Source organism: Budorcas taxicolor, chromosome 1 (genome assembly GCF_023091745.1).
Source record: "Budorcas taxicolor isolate Tak-1 chromosome 1, Takin1.1, whole genome shotgun sequence".
NCBI lineage: Eukaryota > Metazoa > Chordata > Mammalia > Artiodactyla > Bovidae > Budorcas > Budorcas taxicolor.
In genome coordinates this window covers 168158158-168181811 of record NC_068910.1, presented here as the reverse complement: position 1 = coordinate 168181811, position 23654 = coordinate 168158158, and the positions used below count along the sequence as shown (strand labels likewise).

General features: G+C 36.7%; 1 non-coding gene across 1 annotated transcript; it reads right to left on the bottom strand.

Annotated features, from left to right (window-relative positions):
* Positions 1-20301: 20301 nt before the first annotated feature.
* Positions 20302-20407, bottom strand: LOC128058160 (U6 spliceosomal RNA). Its single transcript, XR_008200409.1, has one exon. It is a non-coding gene; the product is annotated as a U6 spliceosomal RNA (small nuclear RNA).
* Between the last annotated feature and the right edge of the window lie 3247 nt (positions 20408-23654).

The window sequence follows — 23654 nt, the reverse complement described above, 5'->3', positions numbered from 1 at the left end:
TAATTCCACCTGATAGAGAACATCCTTTTCAAACCAGGTACATAATATATTGCAGTATAATTCTCTTCTACCTGCACCAGCCCAAACTTCTTGTCCTCTAAATTCTTATTATTTAAAAGTATAATACAGTCTTCCAATTCTTGAAGGATTGAGATCTAGTCCTTTTCTTAATGTTCACAATTCTAATACCATTTATTTAATTTACATGTTACCACAGTTTCATGCTAAGGATTATACATACTATCTTTGTATTGGCTATCAAAGACAAAAAACAAAAACAAAAAACTATTCAAACAGAAGCTAGATCTAATGACATAATTTTATGAGATAATACCAGGAGATATTATCTTGCTCATAGTATATCATATACATTTTATCAAAGAGGAAACTATACTTTGGTTATTTATCTTGCTCTATCAAGGTACACACAGGTAAAAGAAAAAGCTGCAACTTGAACCATTTATTTTGAATGTATTACATGGTTTCCATCTATTTAAACTTTGAAACTATGTAATAAAATTATATTTTATTTTATTCTGATATGACTTGGATTCACTTTTACTTTAAAGTCCTGAAAATTCACACTTAAATTGGTTTCATATCTGCTTCAATATCACCTCCTTACTTCCATCCTCATCTATTCTTCCATTCTGATTTCCACTGCCAGCTAGAATCCTTTAAGTCTAAAAATTGCATTTACTTACTATAATGCCACAAAACATAAAATTTGATGTTTATTTGCAAAATCTTTGTTTTGTTTTATTGCTTATTAAATACATTTTTAATTTCCATTACTGTTGAATGTGTAAAAATTAATAAAGGGGGACTTCACTAAAATGGAATTGGAAACGGATCTCTCATGCAGTAACACTCCATATGAATTACAGGAAGAATTGTCAATTACAGGCCACAAAACAAATAATCAACAGAAAAGGATCATTAATAACAGCCCCCAATAGGGAAACATATATTCTATTCCCTATAAGAAATTGACTACTCCAGCAACTGGCCAATGAGAAACTGTCATCACGTGAAATCTCACTTTGCTCCAATGGATTTTTATTCAAACAACCTCTTTTAACTTCTTCCTTTTTCTCTATAAAATAATGATCCTTTCCTTTGTTTGTTGAACTTGCCTATTGCTTTTGCCATGGCTAGCTCGTCCTGAATTACAATTCCCTGCTCTTTGGAATAAACCCATTTTTGCTGATAAAAGTACTGACATTTATTTCTAAGGTCAAAAGATAAGAGTAATAGATGTCTCATACTTCTTTTATTGCTGTCAGCAGGCTAGTAGGTCACTATGACTAGTGTGAATTGTTTTGAACTCTGAATTTTCTACAGTCATTTTTATCTCTGCCGTCTATGGGGTTGCACAGAGTCGGACACGACTGAAGCGACTTAGCAGCAGCAGCAGCAGCATACTCAAATCCTATCTGTTCCAAAAAGCACAAATTAGCGTCTATCACTTAGACATCATTTTACCTGTTGCTTCATGTGTTTTATTTTCCTATTTATAAAGTTGATCTGGCCTTTATAGTGAGTTCTGTGTATTTTTCTATAATTAACTATTATTTAGTGTTTTGAAAAGTGAAAGTGAAATTGAAGTCGCTCAGTCGTGTCCGACTCTTAAGGACTGTAGCCTACCAGGCTCCACTGTCCATGAGATTTTCCAGGCAAGAGTACTGGAGTGGGTTACCATTTCCTCCTCCAGGGGATCTTCCCGGCCCAGGGATCGAACCCAGGTTTCCCACCCAGGTTTCCCGCATTGTAGGCAGACGCCTTACCGTCTGAGCCACCAAGTGTCTTAACATGTATCAAAAATCCTGATAACTACTGTGTTTTAATCCTCATGATATCCCATAAATTAGGCACAGCAATTAATCTTACTTATCGAAAGAAAAGTAGCTTATGTAATGTTGCACAATTACTAGGTTAATACTAAATTTATTATTAGGTTTAGCTTTTTCACTTTTTTATTGGAGAATGCTGCTGATGCTGCTGCTAAGTCGCTTCAGTCCTGTCCGACTCTGTGCGATCCCAGAGACAGCAGCCCACCAGGCCTCCCCCATCCCTGGGATTCTCCAGGCAAGAACACTGGAGTGGGATGCCATTTCCTTCTCCATGACTGAAGAATATTTGACTTTATTTTTCTCCACAAAGAGTGGAAATGTCTTTAGAAACCTTAGAATTCATAGTCTTCATATTTCCTTTTAAACAATTTTTTAAAGGCTTTCCATTGCAGTCACTAAGTAAATAGGGTTATTCATAAAGGAAATGGAAGCCAGTCATATGTTAAAATTTGAGGTATACTTGGTTATATAGATTTATAAAAACAGACTTATAAAAAAGGGGACATTATTCTGAGAAAAAAAAAAATATACCTGGTTTTTAAAAACTAAATTTGTGCTACTATTGACAGACTGCATGATTAAATCTTGTCCTACCTGAGAATTCATCTGAATATAAATAACAAAAGCATTGTTTCAAATATTTATTAATAAGGTTCTTTTCTCTTCTAAGGGATAGAAATGAAGATGAATTGGAATTTAGCATATGGCCTAAGAATAAAACCCAGAAAACTTAATTCATGTGGATAACAAATTTTCGAAAACTCACCAGCATCATTTCTGTGATAAATATGGCTGCAACATTTGTCATTCAATAAGTTGCCACAGCTAAAGAAAAAATGAAAATCTTAATGTCTGTTCTCTAGGACATAATTTGACAAACTATGTCATGACAGCTAAAATGGAATATCTATATAGGGCAAGGGGCAAAGAAAAGTCATCTTTTTCATATTTCCTTCTTGCAGTAAAAGAAACAGCATCTTAAAATGTTAAAGATTAAGAAAAAGACATTTATAAACTTCAAGCTTTCAATGTCTTCAGTTCAGTCGCTCAGTCATGTCCGACTCTTTGCAACCCCATGAATTGCAGCATGCCAGGCCTCCCTGTCCATCACCAACACCTTGAGTTCACCCAAACCCATGTCCATCGAGTCGGTGATGCCATCCAGCCGTCACATCCTCTGTCGTCCCCTTTTCCTGCTACCCCCAATCCCTCCCAGCATCAGAGTTTTTTCCAATGAGTTAACTCTTCGCATGAAGTAGCCAAAGTACTGGAATTTCAGCTTTAGCATCATTCCTTCCAAAGAAATCCCAGGGTTGATCTCCTTCAGAATGGACTGGTTGGATCTCCTTGCAGTCCATGGGACTCTCAAGAGTCTTCTCCAACAGCACAATTCAAAAGCGTCAATTCTTCAGTGCTCAGCTTTCTTCACAGTCCAACTCTCACATCCATACATGTCTACTGGAAAAACCATAGCCTTGACTAGACGGACCTTTGTTGGCAAAGTAATGTCTTAAATAAGTTCAAAATCCAATGTGGCATCTAGTTTACTTTTGTATACTCCTTTGAGACAATATTTCTGTTTCTAAATATAATCAAAGAGAAAGAGGCCAATAAACTTTTGTTATAAAGTACTGTATGCGGCAGAAATCTAAAGTCACTTAAATTTCAAAGCTAATTAGTTCTTTTAATTAAAAATGCATCCTCTAAGGCTTTTAGTGTTGATGATGAGAGATTCGGTCTGACACTAAGTGAAAACTACAATGAAGCTGGAAAGAAAGGAGACATCTCAAAATAACAATGTTTTAAATTAATTACGAGAATCAGTCAGCTGACCAGCCAAGTACAAAAATAACACAATTTTTACATTTGATGTTCCTTCTTGATTGTTTGGTTTTATGCAATTATTAAAATTAGGGTGTCAAAGAAAATTGTCTACACAATAAGGTTTTTCATAGTCATATATATTTAGAGCAGGTTTAGCTCTAGGTATAGAACATTGAATCTGTATGTTTCACAAAGAAAATAAACCTTATTGATATGTATGTATATTTATGTATGTATGATATTTATGTATTTTTGCACAAAGTATATTTTTATAAGAAAACTTTAAAAACTATGTCATTATTTTGTTTTGTTTAGTTGCTAAGTTGTGTCCAACTCCTTTGCAACACAATGGACTATAGCCCACAGCCTCCTCTGTCCATGAGACTTCCCAGGCAAGAATACTGGAGTGGGTTGCCATGCCCTCTTCCAGGGGATATTCACAACTCAGGGATCAAACCCAGGTCTCCTGCATTGCAGGTGGATTCTTTACCAGCTGAGCCATCAGGGAAGTCCAAAAATACTGCAGTGGGTAGCTTATCCCTTTCTCCAGGGGATGTTCCTGACTCAGGAATCCAAATTGCATTGCAGGCAGATTCTTTACTAGCTAAGCTACCGGGAAAAGTGAAAGTGAAAGTCATTCTGTCCTGTCAGACTCTTTGCTACCCCATGGACTATAGCCTGCCAGGCTCCTCTGTCCATGGAATTCTTCAAACAAGAATATAAAGTGGGTAGCCATTCCCTTCACCAGAGGATCTTCCTTACCCAGGGATTGAAACCAGGTCTCCAACATTGCAGGCAGATTCTTTACCATCTGAGCTGTTAGTGAAGCCTGAGCCACCAGGGAAGCCCCAGAGTATTTCCCTATTTCTGGCAAAAGTAACATTTGATGAAGTCTCAATATTTCTGCCATTCTAATTGTAGTATTCAAATATAAAAAAAATTATTGTGATTTTTAACCTAATAAGTGCCACATTTGTGAAATTGCCTGTTATAAACTATTTTTGGTCTATATTTGACCATTTCTTAACGTTATACTTAATATTTGTGTATACGATTTGCTTAATTTTGTTCTATATACTTATTTTTAAAAGATTGTTTAATTTTAAAATGTTAATGGTCTGAAAAGAAGCTACTTGCAATACTAATGATTTATATGATTTACATATATATTCTATTAATGAATAAGTGTGATGTAGGAAAAACTAGTATTTTATATTTTATTCTGATTTTTATTATTATCAGCATAAAATATCCAATTAACTAATATCTAAAGCAACCATTAAAAGTAGGACAATACAAAATCACTTCAGGGATATTAAGAATATATTGCTTTGTTCATCCAAATTGAAATACAGATGGGACAAAATAGAAATCTAGAAGTACTTAGAAATTGAGAACAAAATGTATTCACAAGGCAATTTATGTGATGTGCATGCTTGCTCAGTTGTGTCTGACTCTTTGGGACCTCATTGACTGTAGCCCTCCAGGTTCCTCTGTCCCTGGGGTTTCTCAGGCAAGAATACTGGGGCAGGTTGCATTTCCTACTCCAGGGGATCTTTCTGATCCAGCACAATCTCTAATGCCTCCTGCACTAGTAGGCGAGTTCTTTACCTCTTGTGCCACCTAGGAAGCTCCAGTTTATGTGATAAAAAACATTAAAAAGTTAAAAAATACAGAAAATAGAATAATAGGTGAAATCAGCGGTAGAAACTTCTGTCTATAAAGTAGAATTTGAAATGAATGATTTGTTTTTAAATGTAATTTTTAAATATCAAATAAAAAGACTTTAGTTTCTAAAATGAGACCCAGATAAATGAATCCACTTATTATTTCAGGAAGTTCACATTTGAGACATGGACATTTCTATTCATACCATATATTTCATACCAGGCTGTGTACACTATTTCATGATTAGAAAATGTTTAATCTTGCTGGTCAAAACCAACACTATTTTAAAAATATTCCTGTACTTTAAAAGTACTTTAGTAAAACCAGGAAGAACATATGGAAGTTCACAGTTTACGTACTGCTGAAGCCTGGCTTGGAGAATTTTGAGCATTATTTTACTAGCGTGTGAGATGAGTGCAATTGTGTGGTAGTGTGAGCATTCTTTGGCATTGCCTTTCTTTGAAATTGGAATAAAAACTGACCTTTTCCAGTCCTGTGGCCACTGCTGAGTTTTCCAAATTTGCTGGCGTATTGAGTGAAGCAATTTCACAGCATCATCTTTCAGGATTTGAAATAGCTCAACTGGAATTCCATCACCTCCACTAGCAGAAGAACCAGAGATCAAATTGCTAACATCCATTGGATCATCGAAAAAGCAAGAGAGTTCCAGAGAAACATCTATTTCTGCTTTATTGACTATGCCAAAGCCTTTGACTGTGTGGATCACAATAAAGTGTGGAAAATTCTGAAAGAGATGGGAATACCAGACCACCTGACCTGCCTCTTGAGAGATCTGTTTGCAGATCAGGAAGCAACAGTTAGAACTGGACATGGAACAGACTGGTTCTAAATAGGAAATGGAGCCCATAAAGGCTGTATATTATCACCCTGCTTATTTAACTTATATGCCAAGTACATCATGAGAAACACTGGGCTGGAAGAAGCACAAACTGGAATCAAGATTGCCGGGAGAAATATCAATAATCTCAGATATGGAGATAACACCACCCTTATGGTAGAAAGTGAAGAGGAACTAAAAAGCCTCTTAATGAAAGTGAAAGAGGAGAGTGAAAAAGTTGGCTTAAAGTTCAACATTCAGAAAACTAAGATCATGGCATCTGGTCTCATCACTTCATGGGAAATAGATGGGGAAACAGTGGAAACAGTGTCAGACTTTATTTTTTGGGGCTCCATAATCACTGCAGATGGTGACTGCAGCCATGAAATTAAAAGATACTTACTCCTTGGAAGGCAAGTTATGACTAACATAGACAGCATATTCAAAAGTGGAGACATTACTTTGCCAATTAAGGTCCCTCTAGTCAAGGCTATGGTTTTTCCAGTAGTCATGTATGGATGTGTAATTTGGACTGTGAAGAAATCTGAGCACCAAAGAATTGATGCTTTTGAACTGTGGTATTGGAGAAGACTCTTGAGAGTCCATTGGACTGCAAGGAGACCCAACCAGCCCATCCTAAAGGGGATCAGTCCTGGGTGTTCACTGGAAGGACTGATGCTGAAGCTGAAACTCCAATACTTTGGCCACCTGATGCGAAGAGCTGACTTATTTGAGAAGACCCTGATGCTGGGAGGGATTGGGGGCAGGAGGAGAAGGGGATGACAGAGGATGAGATGGCTGGGTGGCATCACTGACTTGATGGACATGAGTTTGAGTGAACTCCGGGAGTTGGGGATGGACAGGGAGGCCTGGCATGCTGTGATGCATGGGGTCGCAAAGAGTTGGACACGACTGAGTGACTGAACTGAACTGAACTGAACTGAACTGAAGGCTCACTAAAAAGCATCCAGAAAATATAGATTAAACAGCATATTGGAAGCTGGAACATATTAGACTGGTCTTTTTTGCCCAGACTTTTATATCAGAAATAATGGCTTGAAATTTTTGGTTTACTTTAAGGTCAACTGAGAAATTATAATTACTATACTATATAGGGAGACAAAACTTGATAACCAGTAAAAATAAAACTTTGCTTCAGCCATCTTGTACTGAATTAAGAAATTCTCTTGATTTTTGTTTATTTAAGCCAGATCATTTTCAGTATCCAAAATAGCAATTTAGAATGACCTTTTAGATATCCTTACTTTTCCTCATTATCACCAAAATTAAAACATTTAAAAAGCATAATGCTTCCTACCTGTTCAAACGAGAAATTTGAGCACATTGTCTTTACTTTCCCATTGCAAACTTTCATTAAAATTATAGAAAAAACATCTCTTATTTTAAACATTAAATGTATAGTACTATTGAAGTAAAAAATGCATTATTGAACAGGATTTGACTAATCTCAGAGTTTCTCCTTCAAGATATTAACTACAAAAGGAATAATAGTAATGCAAAGGGAGAAAATCAGAAGACATCTGCTGAGCCAAGTGATGAATGATAACATCACCAGTAATGACAATTCAAAATCATGGACCCCTTGATATGACACACTGAAAAAGGCAAGCATCTGTTGTGCTATTATTGCCAAACTTGCCTAACTTGATTCCAATCATGGAATAATCAAACATATAAATTGAGGGACATTTTACAAAATATAACTTATTGGTACTCATGAACAGTATCAAAGTTGTGAGAGATAAGGAAAGAATATGAAATTGTTACAATCTGGAAGAGACTAAGTAAAGGCCAATAACAATAACAACTAGTGTGGGATCTGGTTTAGGATCCCAAACAGGAAAAGAATGTTAGAGGAAAAAAAAAATGTAAATTTTGTACAGTGTGTGTAGTTTAGTTAGTAATATTGTACCAATAATTTTTGTTCTTTATAATTGTAATATGGTGCTCTATATATATATATATATATAGAGAAAGCAAGGTGAGGAGAAGCTCTAATTTTTGCAGCTTTTTTATTAGTCTAAAATCAATTAAAATAAAAATATGAAACAAACCCAGCACTTTAGCAGCCTACAAAATAGTGGTGGAAGAGGTAGAGGGGAAAAGTGGTGAATGAGAAGAAGACCCAGTATAAGCAGGAAGAGATTGTTGTCTTTTCTTTCTTTCTTTCTTTCTTTTTTTTTTTGGTAAGACTAGAAAAACTGGGCTTCCCTGGTGGCTCAGATGGTAAAGAATCTGCCTGCAATGCAGGAGACCTGGGTTCAATCCCGGGATGGGAATATGCCCTGGAGGAGGGCATGGCAATCCATTCCAGTATTCTTGCCTGGACAATCCCATGGACGGAGGAGCCTGGCAGGCAACAGTCAATGGGGTCTCAAAGAGCTGGACATGACAGAGCAACTAAGCACTCAGAGAGACTAGGATTCAAACTGGAGGAAGCCAAAAACTCAGAACCTAAACAGAAGGAAACCAATGAGGGGGTAAGACCATTTATTTCAAACAGAACTTAAGCACAGTCATTAAATGAAAATTCATAGTATTTAAGAGTACAACCTTAGGCTATGCATTTCCTGTCTCTCGAAGCAGTTACCTTAGAATAAAGTGTCAGGAACAGCATTATTAGCTGTGTTAAAACATGTTTCTGATGGGCATGAAATATTGATTTTAGACAATTTAGAATTTTTCTAAGTTTGTGACTAAGTTGACATAGAGTGGATCTAGAGTAGTTCTGCTGCTGCTGCTGCTAAGTTGCTTCAGTTGAGTCTGACTTTGTGCGACCCCATAGACGGCAGCCCACCAGGCTCCACCGTCCCTGGTATTCTCCAGGCAAGAACACTGGAGTGGGTTGCCATTTCCTTCTCCAATGCGTGAAAGTGAAAAGTGAAAGTGAAATCGCTCAGTCTTGTCCAACTCTTCGCGACCCCATGGACAGCGGCCTACTCGGTTCCTCTGCCCATAGGATTTTCCAGGCAAGAGTACTGGAGTGGGTTGCCATTGCCTTCTCCAAAGAGTAGTTCTAGACATTGCTATTTGAGAAATGGAGAGGTGGGTGTAGGGTAGGGGGCAGGCAGCAGATTTTTAATTTACAGTTAAATTTGTAATCTATTCACTTTTCTATGAATAGTTGACTATTCCTTGTGGAGTTGTACTTTCCATAATATAGATACTGCACTAAAATCTATATCCTCTGTCTCTTGTGGGTTTCCCTGATAGCTCAGTTGGTAAAGAAATCGCCTGCAATTGCAGGAGACTCCGATTAGATTCTTGAATCGGGAAGGTCCCCTGGAGAAAGGATAGGTTACCTATTCCAGTATTCTTGGACTTCCCTTGTGGCTCAGTTTGTAAAGAATCTGCCTGCTACAGGGGAGACCTGGGTTCAACCCCTGGGTTGGAAAGATCCCACGGAGAAGGGAAAGGCTACCCACTCCAGTATTCTGACCTGGAGAATTCCATGGACTGTATATCCATGGGGCCTCAAAGAGCCTGACAGGACTTGCACTTTATCTTTCTACTGTTCTGTTTTCTGTTATTTGTGCTACCTGTATATACATTCACATTGACTTCATTGGTGGCTCAGTGGTAAAGAATGCAAACAAAACAAAACAACAACATTCTTATTAGTTTGAACAACAAATAAAAGGGAAGGCTTTTCCTTTATCATCTTAAGAGCAGCACTCCTGCTACTGAATCTCTTTCAGTGAGTATTTAATCTAGGCAACAGAGAGTGGGACATGACAAAATGTCTCTATCCCTTCTTTTGGTGGACAAGGGTTCTCTCTTTAGCTAAGACATTTGATCTATCATGTGACACCCATTGAGGCTCAAGACACTTAAACCAGCCTTAGAGCTGATAATTTGCTCAGACACCAGCACTAAGTTATCTCTGACTTCTTCATGGAATACTTAAATATAACCTTTTTTTTTTTCTTTTTTTTTACTTTTTATTTCTGTGATCATAAATGCTTCTGGAAAGTTTGAAAAACTTAATTCAGAGGAAGCTCACATATCCCAATTAAAGTTAAAAACAATAATAATCTTATTTTATCAAAGAAAACAAGGAATCTTATTATTTATATATTATGCATATAATCAGATTGGTATTAAATGCAATTTGGGTCTGCTTGCCAGTAGTGCAGCAAAGCTGATTTAGTCACACCTAGATGTGGTGAAGGAAAATACAGCTTTCATTGCAGGTTCCAAGCAAATAGAACAGATAGCTCATATGCTTAACACCCAAACTCCCTGATGGTTTTCACTGAAGCTTTTAGAAAAGCAGTATTTGGGATGAGAGCTGCAGGGTAGATGACTTTCCTCTGATTGGTCGGTATTGAGGCAACAGGGTGATGGTTCAGGAATCTCAGTCATCGACCTTCTGATTCCAGCTAGTCGGGGTTTCTTTACTTGTGCTTAGCATGTAGTTACCATGTTCTTTCTTCTTGTGGGGGTGGTCTTAGTCCTGTAGAACAACTCAAAAGTACATGTCAGGCTGTATATGTATCCCTTGAGGAGAAACTAGGACTCTGTTTTATTGCTAAATTATTGTCATTACTTTTCTATTTTCTTTTCCTTTGTTTCTGCATTCTCTTACTTCTTTAGTTATTAACTGCTTGTGCCAGCTCTTTGAAACTCAGGGAAGACCTAGAAGACTTAGAGTTTATTCTACAAACAGCAAATGGGGGCCACAGAGGGGCTTTTGGTCCTATTCAGTTTCAAATCTTTTTATTGTTAATGTCATTACTTTAAAAATTATTTGAATATTTGGTTAAATCTTTGAAAAAAGCTTACAGAAATAAAAAAAAAATTCACCCATGTGGAAACTGAAACAATTTCATAATTTTCTAAATTGAGCTTTTGAAAAAATTTCCAGATGATGAGAACTAAGCAGATATTGTGGAAATGATATCCTGAAACTGCTTAAAACTGTCCTTTACTTTTGCTATCAATAAATATTGTGTATGATTTCTATCATAGTTTTCTCTCCAGCCAAAGGCCTACAATTAAACCATCTGCCAGATAATAATTAATTTATCCTTTTTTTCCTGAGGGAAATGAGCAAAATATTCATCAACATGAATATCCTGTCAAAATCTTTAATGCTTGTGGCAGTTTTATCTTACCTGTAATAAACCAGTATACATACTGGATTTCATTATTTTTCAGAAATTCTGATTCAAATTTAATTTAAAATGGAATTGTTTATATTTTCTTCTGTAAAAGCATATTTAAAAGTATTTTATTTATTGAGGGAACTCTTTATATTTGATTAAAATATTTAGAGACTATTATCCTACATAGGTTCTTATATTTTTTAACTACACCCCTGATTTAAATAATTCAAAATTAATTTCAATAATATACTTTTAATTTTTTAAAGCCATAAAATTTAGTTTTATTAAGAATATTCATTTTATTATGATATGAATAAGTTAAAGATAAAAGTGCCTACTAACTCTTATGACCACATAAGATTGAATGCAAAAATGTGGAGATAAGGCTCTCTCTAATTGTGGTCTTGTTAAACTGCTTTAAACACAAATGTTATTTCCTATTTGACTAAGGCAGAAATAATGAAGATGTGAACACATTTTAAATATCATTGAGATGTGCCAATATATAAAAATTTTACTTGTACAAACTATACATATGATTTTATTTATATCATCAATAATTGGACAGAGATTTGCATTTTTTTAAAAATCTCATTTTATCTTCATGAAAATTTGGGAATTTATTGTTTTCATTCTTCAGATGAAATAGCAGCCTCAGGTAATAATATCCCAAGACCTCAATTCTAACAGATTTTGAAGATGAAACTCCAACATAGACGGTTAATGCCTTGCCCTTTCTGTAATATGATGCATGTTTCTAGGATCAGTAGAAGTCTAAGCTTTCCATTAGGACATTTCCCAGTTTATTAAAGAATGAGGGAGTGCATTGCTATTTAATATTTATTTGTCTGGAACCATGAAATGGCATTTGTTCTAAGGTTTTGTAATACATTCCTGTGTCTGTGAAAAACACTAGAGAAAATTAGCCACTGTAATCATAAAATGTGTTTGTATGTATTTATCTCCTCCAATGGCATTGCTTGATGATCTGAGGAAGTTTATGTAACTATTACTGATCCCCAGTGGGTCCAGGACCACTCAGTGAGTTATTTGCCTGAAGATACAAATGCCAGTCAAAAGAAACCAGGTTCAGTGTAGCAGAGGAGAAACTGTATTCATTGATCAAGGAATGGAGACGGGAGAGCTTATGCTCTAAAAACACCTTATCTGTGAAGGGTGGGGAGTAAGGAAATTTAAAGGGATAAGAGATAGACATGTCATGAGATAGACATGTCATCAAAAAAAAAAAAAAAAGGGGGGTGGTGGTGGAAATTTCCAGGAGCAGCTGGGCCATGCAGTCTTCCATATATCTTTGCACAGGCATGAATTGTGCCTAAGAGAGTGCAAACCTCTTCTTCTTCCCCTTTCTCCCCATGAATAGCATGGTAATGAAGGAAAAGTCACTTTCAGACACCTCCAGGTCCATCTCCACAGGTTCCTTGCTGTAGTCAAGCTCTGAAGTTCCAGCTACACAGTTTCCGGGTCTGTAGTCAAGTCAGAGCTGGTTCAGGGTGATTGATCACTGCATATTTCTTAAAGCACTACTGTAAACATCCGTCAATTACCATGTGCTTGGAGAAGGAAATGGCAGCCCACTCCAGTATTCTTGCCTGGAGAATCCCACGGACGGAGGAGCTTGGTGGGCTGTAGTCCACGGGTCGCAAAGAGTCGGACACAACTGAGCGACTTCACTTTCACTTTCACTTGGAAGCAAATACAGACAGAAATCAAGGAAAGGCTCCTTTAGCTTTTACGGACTTGTATGGGTGCCAAAGACATCATATATTCAGAGTTTAAGTAGTGCACTAAATGATCTGTAACCTTTCCTTTCTCAAGGGAATCTTCCAAACCCAGAGATTGAACCCAGGTCTCCTTCATTGCAGGCAAATTCTCTACCATTTGAGCCACCCGTTCAGTTCAGTTCAGGTGCTCACTTGTGTCTGACTCCTTGCGACCCCATGACTGCAGCACACCAGGGAAGCCCTAAATGATACATTAAGTGTATTTTATAACATACTGACTTAGGTTGTATTCAGAACTTGTAGTTTACACTCACATACACAGATACACACAGAGATATGTACAGAAAATAATCATCTGTACTTTTCCTTCACATACGCTTAGCAAAAGCAACATTTCCAAAATTCCCATCTGTTCTGCATATGAACCTACCTAATCATGCTCTGACTGACACAGCTTTTAACTTACATTCTTGTAAGATGGTAGGTTTAGAGGTTTGAGTGCATTAAAAATTATTATCATTTTACACTATTTCCATGAAAGCATTATGATAGACAAGAATTCATTAAAGCAAAATCCAGTATAGGTTTTTAGATGTTGTCCATATCTACACACACACACACACAAACACCACATACACAGACATACATTTATACATATAAACACGAAAAATATATAATGTGCAACTAGCATAGTTTTGAAGTTGTAAATAATATAATCACTTTAACAGCTTTTTGGTTTATTATATTTTCTGTGAACTCTATAGCAAGGAGTGTCTGAAAGACATAATCTAGACGAGATACTGGAGAAGGCAATGGCAACCTACTCTAGTACTCTTGCCTGGAAAATCCCATGGGCGAAGGAGCCTGGTAGGCTGCAGTCCATGGGGTCGCAAAGAGTCAGATATGACAGAGTGACTTCAGTTTCACTTTTCACTTTCATGAATTGGAGAAGGGCTGCCGTCTATGAGGTCGCAGAGTCAGACATGACTGAAGCGATTTAGCAGCAACAGCAGCAGACTAAATATAAATCTAGTTAAGTCATTAGCTAACACAGTAGGTTCTAAATTCCATAAAAAATAGCTAGATAGTCTTGACAATAATAAACCAATTATAACAAATACAGGCTACTGGGCTCATGTTTGTGTGTGTTTGTGTGTGTGTTTGTGAAAGAATATTTAAGAGTTACAAGGTTCAGCCTGACATTCCTAGATTAAATTCCCTCTACCTATTTTTATGAACATTTCTTAAGTCTTCATTATATTTCTAATGAAAGAAGGATAATCATAATTTGTAAGAAGCCATCATTTATAGGACAAAGGCATGGAGGTATAAAGAAATTAATGTGTGGTTCATAAAGTACAACAGTACCACAGCTGCACTTGCTACTAAAGCAGTCACAACCTATCACCAAGTAAATACACTTTATTATATACATAAGTACATTTAGAACTGGGCTGTATATTGCTCCTCAGATAGTGGGTTACACTTTCAACTTCTTTTCAATGTGTTTCTCCCAAGACCATCTGTTTGAAATTTCTGCTCAAATCCCTTATTTCTCTAGATACAATTATAATTTGATTTTTCATTAAGGATGAATGAAACTATTGATAACTGATTGTGACTTTTTCTAAAAGATTTTATTGAAGTATAATTGATATGAGGCACTAACTTGTATTGTTTTAGGAGATTTAGCATATGCATTCATTCTTATAAACATTGCCCCAATTAGGTATGGATTATTTCCATTTCCTGCGAAACTTCTTCCAGGACTTTATGGCTGGCATCCCTCTTACTTTGTCTCCAAGGCTATCACTTATTTGGTTTTTATCGCAATAGATTTTTTTTTTCCTTTTCTGGAATATTTTATAAATGAATTAAAAAAAATATGTCTGGCCTCTTTGACATAGGATAACACTTTGGCATAAATTCATGTCACTGCATGTACCAGTAGCTTTTCTTGTTTACTTTTGCAACTGTGTGCGTGTGAAAGTTAAAGTGTTAGTCACTTAGTTGTGTCCAACTCTTTATCACTTTATGGATTGTAGCCTGCCAGATTCCTCCATCCATGGGATTTTCCAGGCAATACTGGAGTGGGTTGCTATTTCCTTTTCCAGGAGATCTTCCCAGCCCAGGAATTGAACCCGGGTCTCCCACACTGCAGGCAAACTCTTTACTGTCTGAGCCACCAGAGAAGCCCGATCTTTTCTGTGGACACTTTTCCACAGTTAAGATTTTCTCAGTTTAGTGATATTATAGCATTTAAATATTGCACAATGGAACTGTTTTAACCAAAGATTGCATAGGAAAGTTTTATAATAATTTTCCCAGATTATTAGCATTTTAAATAAGAACAAGAAAATTTGAGTTATGTCAAATATAATTGCAGATCATCAGGCTTACAAGATGATGTTTTGAAAAAATATGTCAAATGCCAATGGGGGGTACATGTCTTAATTTTTTTCTGAAATTGAAAAAGGTTTCAGAGCCTCCTTCTCAGTGTGAACTATTCTCTGCAACCACATGCTTGTTCTGTATAGTTTTTTTAGTTTAAGTATGTTCATTCTTGCTCTTGATTTTGTTTATAAAAATGAATCTTTAAAAATTTAGGAAAATAATACTAAGTATATGGAGAATGAAACAAAGAATCAAAATTATTTCATTGTAAGGAAAGATGTGACCTCAGATAGGTGACCAGGAAATAATGTTTTAAACATTTTACATTTCAACACATATGGATGTCCTGTGTTTTGATGTGTTGGAGGAGTTTGTAATTTCCTCAGTTCTGTCTCATCATAACAAAAATTTGAAGCAATGGACCAGTATTACAGCCCTCAGATGGACCAGTTCCATGTTACAGCTCAGTTTTATTTAGAAAGTAAAGGAAAATGCATCCTCGTGGTGTGAGGGCATGCCAACCCAAAAGATGTGAAGAGAAGAAAGGCCCCTGGCCCAGTTTTTGGCTCCTCTTTTTATATGTTTTTCTCCTTCCCCAGGCCTGCCCTGTGTAAATTGGGCTAGCCAGGAATGTTATTTGTTTTATCTGAGGTCCTCAATCCGATCCTTCCTTTGTTCTATTTTAGCAGGTTTTCCCTTCCTTGTCTTTTAGCCACTGCCATTTTGGACTCCTTTTTCCTATTCTTCCCTGGTGGCTCAGAGGTTAAAGCATCTGCTTGCAATGTGGGAGATCTGGGTTCGATCCCTGGGTTGGGAAGATCCCCTGGAGAAGGAAATGGCAACCCACTCCAGTATTCTTGCCTGGTGAATCCCATGGACGGAGGAGCCTGGTGGGCTATAGTCCACGGGGTCGCAAAGAGTCGGACACGACTGAGCGAATTCACTTCACTTCACTTCACTTTTCCTATTCTAACTACCTAACAGATGAAGTTATGAATTTAATGAGAGTTCAGTACATGTGTAAAACATAAATGTAATTTCTCACTTAGAATCATAGGCTTTCATACTATCAGGTAGACATATGGATTTTTAAAAATAAATGATACCATTAATCAGGAAATGTCTGATTATTATAGATTTTAAGCTGTCAAAATCTAAATAATTTTTTTCATTAAATTTTATGAAGCTAGCTTGTTCTCAAGAAACCTCTTGACAAACATAGTATAAAAATGGAAATCTCACTTATGACTACATGTGAAAAAAATCTAAATCCAAGAAACAAACTTAGCAACACAAATATGAGTAAACTATGAATGAATAGGTATTATGTATGATAGCTCTGGTAGAGGACATCTGTTAGTTATTAAATTCTTATTAATAGGAAAAAAAGAGAACAAATAATTAGTTATGAGGCCCCACCTCCAAATATCACATTAGTGATTGGAGCTTCAACATGAATTTTAGGGGAACACAAACAGTTAATCCATAGCAGCTTAGTAATGTTAAGAGGGGCTCTGAAGGATCACTTTTATGTCCTTACCTCCATAGTGCAGTAGCAGTTTAATTGCTCCTTGGTAGTCTGCATACGTCACCCCAGCTAGCACAGTAGCTGTCATCTTTGCTTGTTGATTTGAGTCATTAGGGATTCACAGTGGCCAGGCAACAATCTTAACTTCAGTTAAATGAAATCATTTTCGTGTCTACTTGTAGAAGTATTCTTCTCTTAGAGACTGAGGCTGCTAGTCCAGCAGAACATAAGATCATAGGAAAGGAAGCAAAAATTTTGCTGAGAGGTCACTAAGGTTAAGAGTGAGTGGTGCCACTCCCATTTCCATTTCATGATTCCTGAACCCTTGAGTCCTGGGTATAAGAGAAAGAGTGTCATATATTGGATGCTGATTCAAAGCACATACACCTTCTAGAGAACCTTGCCTCAGCCCTGCAAGATATTATGATCTCAAGTTCAACTTCAGTCGCTCAATCATGTCCAATTCTTTGTAACCATATGGACTGCTGCATGCCAGGCTTCCCTGTCCATCACCAACTCCAGGAGTTTAATCAGACTCATGTCCATTGAGTCAGTGATGCCATCCAACCATCTCATCCTCTTGCATCCCCTTCTCCTCCCACCTTCAATCTTTCCCAGCATCAGGGTCTTTTCAAATGAGTCAGTTCTTTGCATCATGTGGCCAAAGTATTGGAGTTTCAGCTTCAGCATCAGTCCTTCCAATGAATATTCAGGACCAATTTCCTTTAGGGTTGACTGATTGGATCTCCTTGCTGTCCAATGGACTCTCAAGAGTCTTCTCCAACACCATGGTTCAAAACCATCAATTCTTTGTCATTCAGCTTTCTTTATAGTCCAACTCTCACATTCGTACATGACTACGGGAAAAGAAAAATAACTTTGACTGCACAGACCTCTGTTGGTAAAGTAATGTCTCTGCTTTTTAATATGCTGTCTAGGTTGATCATAACTTTTCTTCCAAGGAGTAAGCGTCTTTTAATTTCATGGCTGTAGTCACCATCTGCAGTGATTTTGGAACCCAAGAAAATAAAGTCAGCCACTGTTTCCCCATCTATTTGCCAAGAAGTGATGGGACTGAATGCCATGCTGTTAGTTTTCTGAATGTTGAGCGTTAAGCCAACTTTTTCACTCTCCTCTTTCACTTTCATCAACAAGCTCTTTAGTTCTTCATTTTCTGCTATAAGTATGGTGTCATCTGCATATCTGAGGTTATTGATATCTTTCCTGGCAATGTTGATTCCAGTTTGTGCTTCACCCAGTCTAGCATTTCTAATGATGTACTCTGCATATATGTTAAATAAGCAGGGTGACAATCTACAGCCTTCACATACTTCTTTCCCCATCTGTAATCAGTCTGTTGTTCCATGTCCCACCTTTAACTGCTGCCTCTTGACGTGCATACAGATTTCTCAAGGGGCAGGTCAGGTGGTCTGGTATTCCCATCTCTTTAAAAATTTTCCACAGTTTGTTGTGATCCACACAGTCAAAAGCTCTGGTTTAGTCAATAAAGCAGAAATAGATGTTTTTATTTTTATTTTTTCTGGAATTCTCTTGTTATTTCTATGATCCAACAGATGTTGGCAATTTGATCTCTGGTTTCTATGCCTTTTCTAAATCCAGCTTGAACATCTGGAACTTCACAGTTCACATACTGTTAAAGCCTTGCTTGGAGAATTTTCAGCACTACTTTACTAGTGTGTGCAGTAAGTGCAATTGTGCGGTACTTTTAACATTCTTTGGCATTGACTTTATTTGAAATTGCAATGAAATCTGACTTTTCCAGGCCTGTGGCCACTGCAGAGTTTTCCAAATTTGCTGGCATATTGAGTGCAGCCCTTTCACAGCATCATCTTTCAGGATTTGAAATAGCTCAATTGGAATTCCATCACCTCCACTAGCTTTGTTCATAGTGATGCTTCTAAGGCCCACTTGACTCCACATTCCAGAGTATCTGGTTCTAGGTGGGTGATCACACCATTGTGATTATGATCTAGCTGGAACTATAACTGAGAAATCAAAAGGTTATCCCACCATTCTGTCAAGCCAGATATTTCAGAATTGTAGGGAACATAATTAGACCAGTAATTTTATGGAAATGACACATTTAATTGAGTTACTGTATCAGAAACAGTACTGTGTGGGATAGCATGATGATGGATAAAGCATTCTAAAAAAAATCACAGAAGATAGTTATGATAGAAATATTGTATGAAGGGAAGGCAAATCTAATATCAAGAATAAATGTTTATTTCAATGAGAATAGAATGATAGATCTTCTATGGTGGAAAATATAGTCCTTCTTTTCATTGTTCTTATTGAAAACGTGTGCTTTCTTTATTTTCCTTAAATATTATGAAATTTTATCAATTTCATTTTTATTTGTAAGAACCAGTTGCTTTTAAAAATAGTTCCTTTTTTGAACACATTTAAGTCAGTTCTAATGAGGTAGATGAACCTAGAGCCTATTATACAGGAGAATTATGTCAGAAAGAGAAAAATATCATATACTAATGCATATATGTGGATTCTAGAAAGATGGTTCTGATAAAATTATTTGCAGGGCAACAATGGAGACACAGACATAGAGAACAGACATATGGACATAGGCTGGGAGGGGAAGGAGAGGCTGGGATGAATGGAGAGAGTAACGTGGAAGCATACATTATCATGGGCTTCCCTGGTGGCTCAGACGGTAAAGCGTCTGCTTGCAATGCAGGAGCCCAGGGTTCGATTCCTGGGTCAGGAATACCCCCTGGAGAAGGAAGTGGCAACCCATTCCAGTACTCCTGCTTGGAAAATTCCATGGACTGAGGAGCCTGGTAGGCTACAGTCCATGGGGTTCCAAAGAGTCGAACACGACTGAATGACTTCATTTTCACTTTTTTTTTCATACATTATCATATATAAACTAGATAGCCAATGGGAATTTGCTGTGAACTTGGTGACTTGGTGAACTCTAACCAAATCTCTGTATCAACCTAGAAGTGTGGGATGGTGAGGGAGGTGGGAAGTAATTTTAAGAGAGCGGGAACATAGTTATACATATGGCTGGTTCATGTTCATGTTTGACAGAAACCAACACAATACTTTAAAGCAATTATTGTCCAATTAAAGATAAATTTTTAAAAATACAGGGTTAAAAATAAAAAAATCCATTTTATATTCTTATTTTTAAAAAATTCTTTATATTGTCCTTAATTCTAAATAAATGGATTTTAATTTAACTCTTAAGCTATAAGCTTAGGTGATGGATTTTTGATCTTTTTATTTTTAATATGAAAATGCAAAAGCAAGAGTTTCATCCATGTATTGCTTTGGTTGATATAATATTTTATTACAATGTAATCAAAGCATTTTCATCCTTACACAGGGACCATGCTAATCTTCTCTGTATCATTCCAATTTTGTGCCAAAGAGAGCACAAAATATCTTCTAATTTAACTTGTCAGTTCTTTGACATAGGCATGTTTAGAAAAGTTTGCTTACTTTATACATATTTATGAAGTTTTCCAATATTTTTAATTACTGTTCTTTGTTATTGAGAAATAAATAATTTTCTTTGGGGAGAAAATTCATGTTGTATAGTTTCAATCTATTTTAATTTGTTGAGACTTGTTTTACACCCAGTATATTTTCTAGCATAGTAAATACCCCTTGTGCTCTTTCAGAGTGCAGTCTACCTTTGCTGGCTATAGTAATCTACATACACCAATTAAAGTAACTAATTGATATTCTTTAAATCTTCTATATTTACTAAGTAATTATGCTTACCTATTCTGTCAGTTATTTAAAAGGAGGTGTTGAAATCACCAACTATCATTTTGGATTTATCTGTTCCTAATTTCACTTGTGTCTGTTTTGCTCATGTGTTTCCAAGCTATGTTTAAATGTATACACATTTAGGACTGTCATATTTTCTTGGTCAATTGACTCATTTATTAATGAAATATCTTTCTTTATCCCTGGGAATATTCACTGTTGTAAGATAATTTTTACTCATGTTACCACTTTAGTGTTTGATTATTATTTTCATGTAATTATTTTTCCCATCCATATTACGTTTAATGTGCTCATCTGTTTTCACAAGAAAGTAAGTCTTATCCTGTTTGGCATGAAAGAGTTTGTTATTAAAAAAAGAACAAAAACAAACAAAAAAAATAGTAAGTAAGTGAAGTCGCTCAGTCGTGTCCGACTCTTTGCGACCCCATGGACTGTAGCCTACTAGGTTCCTCTGTCCATGGGATTTTCCAGGCAATAGTACTGGAGTGGATTGCCATTTCCTTCTCCAGTGGATCTTCCTGACCCAGGGATCGAACCCGGGTCTCCCGCATTGTAGACAGACACTTTACCGTCTGAACCACCAGGGAAGTCCATAAAAGAATAGTAATTGAATGGACTCTTTTGAAAGTAATAATACTAAGCATCACTGTCTAAATTTTATAAATTATAAACACACTTGGGAATAAATTGGAAGTATCCTGGTATATTCTCCATACTGCTGCTGTCACTTCAGTCGTGTCCTACTCTGTGCGACCCCATAGACGACAGCCCACCAGGCACCCCACCCCCGCCCCCTCTCCGCCCTGCTGCCCCTTCCCCTCCCCTGGGATTCTCCAGGCAAGAATATTGGAGTGGGTTGCCATTTCCTTCTCCAATACATGAAAGTGAAAAGTGAAAGTGAAGTCGCTCAGTCGTGTCCGACCCTCAGCGACCCCATGGACTGCAGCCTTTCAGGTTCCTCCGTCCACGGGATTTTCCAGGCAAGAGTACTGGAGAGGGGTGCCATTGCCTTCTCCGTATATTCTCCATAATCCAAAGCTAATGGACAAATTGTGTTTTGGAAACATAGGAAATTAAAAAGAAAAATATGGGAAATTCAGTTAGTGTTATACATAGATCTAAGATGTTCTACCATTGATTTGAAACAAGTTTTAATTATGCTTTTGCTGGATCTTAGTCAAATTTTCAGGAAAAAAGAAAGTTGATTCATCTCTGATATACATTCCAGGGCTCCCCTGATGGCTTGGATGGTAAAGAATGCAGTGCAGAAGACCCAGGTTTGATCCCTGGGTTGGGAAGATCCACTGGAGAAGGGAATGGCTACCCACTCCTGGCAAATCTCATGGACAGAGGAACCTGGTGGGCTAGAGTCCATGGGGTTGCAAAGAATCAGACACGACTGACAAACTAAACAAGAATGCGCACATACATTCCCAGTCCGTTATCTATCTATATTTGGGGAAGGAAAGAAGGAGGTCACATAACAAAAACTGATTACCAGTGTTAGCAGTTTGCTTAGTAGAGAGACTGTAGCAACACTCAAAATATAACCTTCTATACTGTATAAAAGGAAAGATCCTATTCAGATATCCTTCACGGATTGATAATCATATTTACCACTTCTTTGCAAGTTATATTTGAATCATTTAGTATTTGTTTTTTCTGATAAAACTTATATAAAATAGTACATTGCCTTTTGTTCCACTTACTTAGTTTTCTAGAATATTATTTTATTCACCTCCTACTGTTCCACGTCTGTGTTGGATATCAGTGTTACCAATATTCCTTTAAATCCATTAGCACATCATTTCTGATTTTTCTCCTGAGACAATTCAGCTGGCATGGTCTGTCCATCTGCTAGGATCAGCCCTGGTGGATCCCTGGGAATACTGCACAACTACAATTCAGTAATTTCCTTGATTTCCCATCCTCAGAATTCTCTTCAATGTCATTGAGACAACGTTGTAGGACAAATATCTTTTTTTTCCTACAGCATGATACAAACTGAAGTGAATATTTAAGCAACCTTCAAAGCTGCGTAATTTTAGTTTAAAAGTTTTAAAATCTTTAATTCCTGACTGGGATAAGAATGCTGAAATAAAAATAATTTTCAGCAATGATATTGAAGGTATCGTTTTCTTGGACTGTAATTTGTCTTTCATGATTTTTTCTGAACTAGTAATCATTTTATCATTATTAAATACAGTTTTTAACACTTTGGAGTCACTTTAATGAAAGACAACATATCTAGATAAAACATTAAATTAAAAAAGCTAACCAAGAAAGATGACATTCAAGTCATAAGAGTTACAGAAAAAGAAATGAGGAAATTAAGAAAGAAAAAAAAGTAAAAAGGATCATCATATATTTATAGATTTCAAAGAAGCACAGCTGATGAAGGTGACTTCTTTATCTTCATTCCCAAATATTGTCCCTTTTCCTCCTTTATTGGGCTATCTTAACGAATAACCATATTAATTTTTCCTCTCTAAATAAACCAGTTTTCAGTATCTACATATTAACCAATTCAATTCAAACTATCATCATCCTGCACCCAAATAATGACATATCCTCCTAAGTATAATTTTTCCAACACAGTTCTCCCCTCCAGTTAATTTTGCATTAAAGCTCTTCTTTTTCTAAATTGCAAGTAGTAGTTCATGATACTTCAGTAGACTTCCATGCCCTTAATACATAGCTTTAGTTTCCTGGAACACGTTTGTCGTTTAGTCGCTCAGTCCTGTCTGACTCTTTGTGACCCCATGGACTGTAGCATGCCAGGCTTCCCTGTCCTTCACCATCTCTCAGAGCTTGCTCAAACTCATATCCCTTAAGTCAGTGATGCCATCTCATCCTCTGTCATTCCCTTCTCCTCCTGCCTTCAATCTTTCCCAGCAT